Raw genomic sequence first — 7,902 nt, 5'->3', positions numbered from 1 at the left:
GAAGGTCCCTTGAAGAAGAACAGAACGAGTACTAGCGGGGGAGGGGGGGTTTGCTGGCCACCATGGCCACAGGGAGGAGCACAGCCCTGTTCCAGCGTGTTCCCAGGCCCAGGACCCACGGCGGTGGCAGAGCACACACATCGCTCCCTCCATTACCGGGCCGTGCGGCTCTGGGCCCCCTGCAGTCAGCCGCTGTGGTCACACGGTCCTGACCTAGTGCAGGCTGGGCGCCCTCTTCAGCACAGCCCCGGCCCTCGCCTGTGTCCACAGCCCCTTCCCGCACACAGCCCTACCCCTCCTGTGCACCCTCCCCCGTCTGCCCTGGAGACGGAGCAGTGAGGAGCTCGTCTCAGGGTGATGAACCTGAACCCCGGAAGCTGACCTTCCCGCCCAGAGTCAGCCGGCCAGGAAGCAGCAGGGCTGTGCTGCCCTGGTTGTCTGGCTGCAGAGCCAGTGGGAGTGAGAGCACACCCATCACCTACGCGCAGTGAGACGGTGCACAGGTGACATGCAGACGGGCCGCTGTAGCCAAGAGTGGGAGCCAAGCTGGGAGGCCCTGTGAGGACCGCCCTGGCCCTTGCTCCCAGGACCAGGATGTGCCCCACGCAGGGCAGGGACGTGTGGGAGGCCACGGAGAACCCAGGACAGCACGCCCTACAGCCCGAGGACCATCTGGGAGCACGCTTTCCACAACGGTGCTGGATGGCGATCCTTAGCCCTGGGTTCCTCCGAGACTGAAGTGGGAGTGGGCCGCCCCTCACTGGGCCCGGGTCTCGCCCACCTTGTGCTCTGCGGACCGCGCTTGCCGCTGCCCCCACCCACGCTCAGTCGCGCTGTCTCAGGGCCCCGGATCCCCATCTATGCGCTGGGCCATATGCTTCCCTTGCCAGGAGATGTGGGGGCTAAAGGGGCCACAGGAAAGAGGAGACTGTGACCCCCAAACCTGTAACAAACCAAGCGCAAACTCGCAGGGACTGCTCAGTGCCCAGAGTCCCCCCATATCACAGACAGGAATGCTGAGGCTCCCAGGGAACCTGCCCATGCACGCAGCGTGTAGGGCCAGCATCCAAATGTGAGCCCCATTGTGCTCTCCGGCTACGGGATCGGAGAGACTCCACCTCACCGCACGCCCCGGGCCTGTTTGAGCCCCCGCTGAGCACGTTCAGAGCCTGGTGACCCCTGTTGCGTGTTCTCAGCCACACATGTTCCATGTGTGATCTCGCGAGTTTGTGCGGCTCTTGACACCTGCGTCTTTCCCCCAGAGCCTGCGTCCACGTCTACTCTCCATGCAGCCCCAGCATATCCCGGTCCGACGGCAGCTGGAGAAATTTGTTAACTGATTGAACGGAAGGTGCAGGTTTCCTGACCCTGCTACCGGATGAGAGCACAAGGCCGAACAGGCCCAGGGCCCAGGGACCCGCAGCACCCGGGGGAGCCGAGGCCGGAGCAGGGCAGGAGCGGTGGGTGGGCGTGGGCTTGCATGGGGGCGCAGGGGTGCGTCTCTGCAAGCCTAGACACAGACAGGAGGAGTGAGGGGGCCCTGGAAAGGAGGGCAGGAGGGAGCCATAAAGGGCTCTGGTGCCAAGGAAGAGCCTGAGGCCAACGGTGTGGAAGGTTCAGAGCCGTGAGCCTTGAAGGGGCTGCAGCGAGATCAGTGTGCATCCCGCCCACCCACAGGCAGCGCCCACCACCCTGGGTGGCCCTGAGACACGCATGGGCACCCAGTAGGTCTCTGGGCAGCGGGAGGCAGACAGGTGGATGGGTGGAGGCAGGGCCATGCGCAGGTCGAGAGAGCAGGAGGGTACCGGGCCTGGCAGGAGGGGTGATGCCCCCAGGGGGCAAATGGGGGTCATTCTGGGGAAGGGAAGGAGAAAGGGCCCAGAGGGAGGCACAGTGGAGCAGAGGTCCAGGATGGCCTGGAGAGGAGAGCCTGAGTGTGGCTGGAGTGAGCAGGGACGGGAGGCGTGGACTGGTGGGCAGCCAGGAGGGCGTCAGCAGGCACAGGCCTTGGGCAGATTTGGTTTTAGACTTGATGGGACAGAGACAGGTGGACAGATGGACGCACAGTACAACTTCCCTGCTCTAGGGGTAAATCACAGGATGGGCCGAGACAAGAGGGGAGTCAGTACATGGTGGGGGACGAGCCCAGACTGGACGAACCCATGTTCCCAAGAATTCCAGGAACACCCCCTGCTCCAGCCAACCAATGCCCCTGCCCTGCATATATGGGCAGGCCCAGAATCCAGAGCTGCTGAGCTTCCCCTGGGCAGAGAGGGCAACTGCAAGAGCTCCCAGAAGTCGGCTCTGGGCCGCTTCCAGGGCAAGACCTCACGGCATCAGCAACCAGGACAGTACCCACTCAGCCGGGGTGGGGTCCCAAGGGTGGGTGTGGGGCTATCCAGACAGGCTGAGAGGGAGGAGATGAGACAGTCCCCCAGACCTCCGGGCAGTAAGGGTAGAGTATGGAGGCTACCATTCGGTTTTAACAAAACACTAGCAATCGTGGTTGACCATCCACCAAGAGCCTGAGATGTCGCACCCCCTGCCGTGAAGCTTGAACCAGCTGAGAGGGGAGGATCTTTTCATTTTCATGTCATCGGGGAAGAGAAGGAGCTCAACAAGCCTGTGTAACTTGCCCCAGATGGCCCAGCTCAAGGTGTCAGAGCCTGTTAGACCCAGGATTGCCCTGGGTGCACAGTCCCCTCCCCTAGTCCCACGGCCCTGCTGGGGGGCCCCCACGCTCCCCCTGAGCCGGCAGGTCCTGTCCATCCACGTCACCTCCTACCGCGTGTGTCTGGGGATGAAATAGAGGGAGCACAATGCGGGCTGGATTCTTGGTTCTTCCCCACCCAGCGGACCGGCCTGGGTCTGACCCGGAGGAAGCACCAGGCAGGACCACCGGCAAGACCTGTAGCCCAATCCCCACGTTCTCCAAGTTCCCTAGCGCTGTTTCTATGGGGCATTAAGCTGAGGTGTCGCTTTCAAAGAACGCGGGTGCACTCCCAGGGCTGCGTGAAGACCCAGGGACATTTGGGGCAGGCAGAGGAACACAGGAGCCAGGCGTCAAGAGACACAATCAGGATCTCATTAACATTTTGATTGCAGCGTTGGCTCCCCTGGCGCCTCGGCCTGGACACACGTGCATACATTCAGTCTGGAAGCAAAGATCGAGCCGGGGAGAGGAGTGCAGAAAAGGAGCAAAACAGACTTATTTTAATAATGCTAAAAATAACCGTGTCAATATTCCCTTGTTTGGGAGCCCTTCTCTCGGCTGGTGGTGAGAACCTGAAGCGGATTGGGGCTTCCCGGCCCCCCCAGACCAAGCTCTCCAGGGCCATCGTGGGATCCATCGAAGGGCTTCTCTGAGGACCCTGCATACGCTGTCCAGTGCAGACAGCACTCCCTTCTCTGTCTGCCCCAAGACAACCCCAGACCCGGAGGAAACCTCTCCTCTAACACACGGGCACATGGAGGCCTGGACAGAGTCAGGGACCACGTGAGCTCAAGAGGAAGGGGCGTGTCCTACCCCGGGAAAATTGAGGTGGCACCCCCATGACAGGAAGAAGCTGCCCACACAGAGTGACCTCCAGCACTGACCCTTCTCCAGCCCCGAGGTGGCCCAAGTGTGGAGCCAGGTGACACGTGTTAGAGTGAGAAAGCCAAGGCCCGGCAGGTACTACTGGTCCCAGATCCAGGGACAGCACCCCTGGTTCCCAGTAGAGCTTTTCTGGAATGAGGGGTGCAGACCACCCACTGAGACATCAGTGCCCACCTGGTCCACCAAATGGGACTGAGGTCCAGTATCTGACCGGGTCCCCATCTCCCCCCCCACCTGCTTTTCTCAGCACTGTCCCTGGAGGCCCTGTACCTTGACCCCAGCACACACATGCCCTCTGTAGCTTCTGGCTGGTCCTCATCCCACCCCAGGGCATGGCTCCGCCCCTCTGAGCCCAGCTGGCCACAGTCAGACCTCTCACTAGGGCCCTCCTCCTCTCGCCTGCGAAGCTGGCCCCACCCCTGGCCACATTCCAGACAGCTCCTCCAGCCTCCCTGATGCATGATTGGACACCAGCCCCTCCTAGACACTGTCAGTGCCCCTGCATAAGCCCCTCCCACCAATCATGCATCTGAGCTTGGCAACGCAGGTCAAGGGAAGGTTTGCCCGGCCCCTGGGCTGGTGGCTTAGAGCACTGGGTTTCTCTTGATGCTGCCCCCACCTGTGTCAGCTCATTCCCTGTTTTTTGCTTGCAAGACTCAAGCAGAACATTAACAGCCTTCCAGAACTGCAGTACCCCGACTTTCAAGTACCCCCAACTGTCTCAGGGCTCACCACTCACCAAATCACTAGCCGTTACCTTGACATCCCTGTGTTCACACCCCGTGCCTCTCTGCACCGTCCACCTTCTATCTGGCAGAATATGCCCCTCCTCTTCCTGCCAATTTCCTGTTCGGTCTTTGAGACATGCCACTTCCTCTGTGAGGCCTTCCTTCCCTCTTCCCAGGCAGAGCTGACTTCTCTCCCCTCTGAAAGCTGGCAGCTTGCCCACACCTCTGCCGTGAGCATTGCTGCACTGTGCTGTGACGAGCAGCCAGGTGTTCTTCCAGGTGCCGAACTCAGTCGCTCAGTGTCTGTGATCTTGGGTACTTTATTCAACCTCTCTATGCCTCAGTTTCCGTACCTATAAAACATGACTTTTCATACTGCCTACATCATGGGTCTGTTGTGAGAATCAGGTGAGCAAATGTGTGTAGAGGGCAGAGACTATTACCTGGCAGATATTATGTGCTCAGCAACATCATCACTATCAACTCCAGCATCAGCATTATCACCACCATCATCACTGTCCAGTGCAGACAGTGCATTGCTACCACATGCATCACTACCACCACCATCCCTGTCATCATCACCACCATCATCACCACCACCATCACCATCATCATCACCATCATCACCACCACCATCCCTGTCATCATCACCACCATCATCACCACCACCATCACCATCATCACCACCATCATCACCACCACCATCATCCCTGTCATCATCACCACCATCATCACCACCACCGTCACCATCATCACCACCATCATCCCCATCACCACGACCATTACCATTCCCACCATCCCCATCATCCCCATCATCACCACCACCACCACCATCATCATCACCATCATCATCACCACCATCATCATCACCACCATCTTCATCATCCCCATCATCCCCATCATAATCATCGCCAACACCATCATCACCACCATCCCCATTATTACTACCATCATCACCATCATCATCATTACCATCATCGTCAACATGTTCCCTACTGGACTTTCAAGCTCCCCACAGGCAGAGAACAAGTATGAGTCATCATTGTCTCCCTGGACACATAGCCTGACACATAGTAAATGCTATTAAGTCTTGTTGGATGATAAAATGGATGGGTAGGTAGGAAAATGGGTGAATGAGTAGATGAAGGAAGGGGTAGATGGCTGTATAAACAAATGAATGGGTGTGTGGATAACGAGGGGTGGGATGGATGAATGAGTCAGTGAATGAGTGAGTGAGCTGCTGTAAGGAAGAGCAGATGGACAGCTGAGGGGATTCCTCCCACGCTGGCCTTTGCAGATGCTGAACTGCTGAGTAATGGCAGGCATCACAGCTTCCCCACAGAGCCATGATATTAAAATCCCTGAAGGCTATGTTGTCAATATCTGGGGGAGACAATCTCTGGAGCCATCAGCTGCAGAAGTGAGCTTCCCCAAGTCCTCTGGGTGGTCGGCCTGCTGGGACCATGACACCACAGTCCCTCAGCCTCCAGAGGTGCAGCATCCTGCAGATTCCAATCCCCTGTGCTGGACAGCTCCCTTCCCAGCCCTCAGTCCTCAGGGGGAGTCTCAGGGCATGCTGGGGGCCAGCTCCTGGGCTGCGAGCATCAGGAGCACCTCCCTGTCTCCCTGCCCCACCTCTCATGGCCCCTCTGCCCTTGCCTTCCCCCATCTGACGTGGGCACAACCACCCTCCACACCCTCCACTCCCAGAGGCTGAGTTTCACAGGGGTCTCTTTCATTCACCGCTGAGTCCTACATCCTGAGTCCCTGGCACACGTGGGCTCTCAGTCATCATGCTCACTCCAGCAAAAGGCTGGGTGGCTCAGCAAGGGGGGCACGACCAGGACTTGAGTCTTGAGTCCCCCCTCCTGCCCCCCAGTGCCAGAGCCATCATGATCCACGAGGGGAGAAGCATCTCCAAAGACCCGGGGAGGGGGAGGGTGGCACTGTCCTGCTCAGGGTGACAGAGTGCTGTCCCCTCTGGGCTCACAAGCTGTCAGGGCAATCTGCAGGGATGGGGAAGAGACTGGACTCCAGGGACTGCTATCGTCCATGGGGTTTTCCAAAGCTCCAGAGCCACCTTGGTGTTTAGTGTGGTACTTCTCTGACTCTGAGGTCCCCGGATCCCTTTACACTCAAAACTTAGTAGGACCCCAGAAGCATTTGCTCGTGGAAGTTACATCTATCAAAGCTGACAGTATTAGAAATGAAATGTGGTACGTTTAAAAATATTTATGCATTAAAAAATAAAGCCATTACATATTAACATAACTCACATGTTTTTATGAAAAAAAAATACTGTATTTACCCAAACCAGTAAAAAAAAAAAAGTGAGAGGTGTGTCAGGATGCTACATTGTTACAAATCTCTTGTGTGTCGGGCTGAATAGAAGCCACTGGAGGCTCATTTCCACAGCTGCCTCCAGCCTGCGGGGACGTGTGGCTTTGATTGCAGTGGATGAAGATAAACCCAGGCCCTCCCTGGGGAGGACTCGGGGACCCCACAAGCCCCAGACCTCCACTCTGAGGACCACTGGCGGAGGAAAATCTGATCTTGTATCTTCCCTGTGTAACTGTTGCCAGGACATGGGCCCACCCTGACCCCGAAGGCAGGAGGGGGTCAGAGAACCCAGGGTCCAAGCCTCAGCTGCCGGTCCCTCTGATGTCCTCCCCTCTGCTAGGCCAGTACCTCCTCTGTGAAAGGCAAACAGGTGCTCCCTCAGGCTCTGTGAGGACTAAGTTAAATAATGCATATAGTTCTCTCCACATCACACCTGGCCTACGGAAGGATTAAGAAAATGGTAAGCCCAGGGCACCAGTCACCACACCTCCCCGCCCCCAACTCCAGGCGAAGCCCACTCTCTCTCCTTGAAGGCTTCCTGGATTGGCTGAGTCTCCCCCTTCCCTCCTCCTCCCACACTAGCCTGTCTGCCCCCTGGCCCCAGGCTCATTTCTAATGTCACCTCCTTCCTGGACCACAGCACACCCCACCTTGTCATGCTGCCCCCAACCCCCGTGCTTGTCCTTGTTACTGCAGAATCCAAAAGGGGAAAGACTTCCACCAGCTTCTTATGGGGGACACGGTGATCAAGACCCCTGCCCAGCTCACAGGCAGGCCTGGGCTGTATGACCCCATAGGAGCCTCAGTGTTTCCATCTGTTAAGTGGGAATAATAGCATCTCTCTCATGGGACCATAGTGACTATNGTGAGTGTGAGCAAGTTCCCTTATGTGCAAAGCTCGTGGGGAAATCCAGGTCTGGACTTCGAGAGGCTCTAAAGTGGGGTCGCCAGTACAGAGTCGGAGGGACCGCTGGGTGCTGTAAGAGCACAGCCCCCACTCGAGACCACCCCTCCTGCCTGGAAGCCCACCTCCTACAGGCGCCTGAGGAGGAACGTGGGGAAGCAGAGCCAGCGGCCTGAGGACAGGAATGAGAAAGTGGGGCTCGGGGCCTCCAGTGGGGCTCGGGCCCTCCAGTGGGGCTCGTCAGTGCGTCTGTGCCCAGAGGGCGAATTTGTCACCTGCAGGACAGCTGGCCGGGCAGTGAGCGGTCCCCATGGGCCTGCCACACACCTAGT

The 7,902-nt window shown here is 58.1% G+C and overlaps 1 long non-coding RNA gene across 1 annotated transcript in view; it reads right to left on the bottom strand.

The window, feature by feature from the left end:
• LOC117803831 overlaps nucleotides 1–4,394 on the bottom strand; it is a 12,604-nt gene extending 8,210 nt beyond the window's left edge. Inside the window, exon 1 of the long non-coding RNA XR_004627952.1 lies at nucleotides 4,338–4,394. This is a non-coding gene — a long non-coding RNA (uncharacterized LOC117803831). The remainder of the gene's footprint in view (nucleotides 1–4,337) is intronic.
• Between the last annotated feature and the right edge of the window lie 3,508 nt (nucleotides 4,395–7,902).

The sequence above is a fragment of the Ailuropoda melanoleuca genome, chromosome 9 (assembly GCF_002007445.2).
Source record: "Ailuropoda melanoleuca isolate Jingjing chromosome 9, ASM200744v2, whole genome shotgun sequence".
In the NCBI taxonomy this organism is placed as follows: domain Eukaryota; kingdom Metazoa; phylum Chordata; class Mammalia; order Carnivora; family Ursidae; genus Ailuropoda; species Ailuropoda melanoleuca.
The sequence above is the reverse complement of the archived record's forward strand: the minus strand, read 5'-3'. Positions and strand labels throughout refer to the sequence as shown.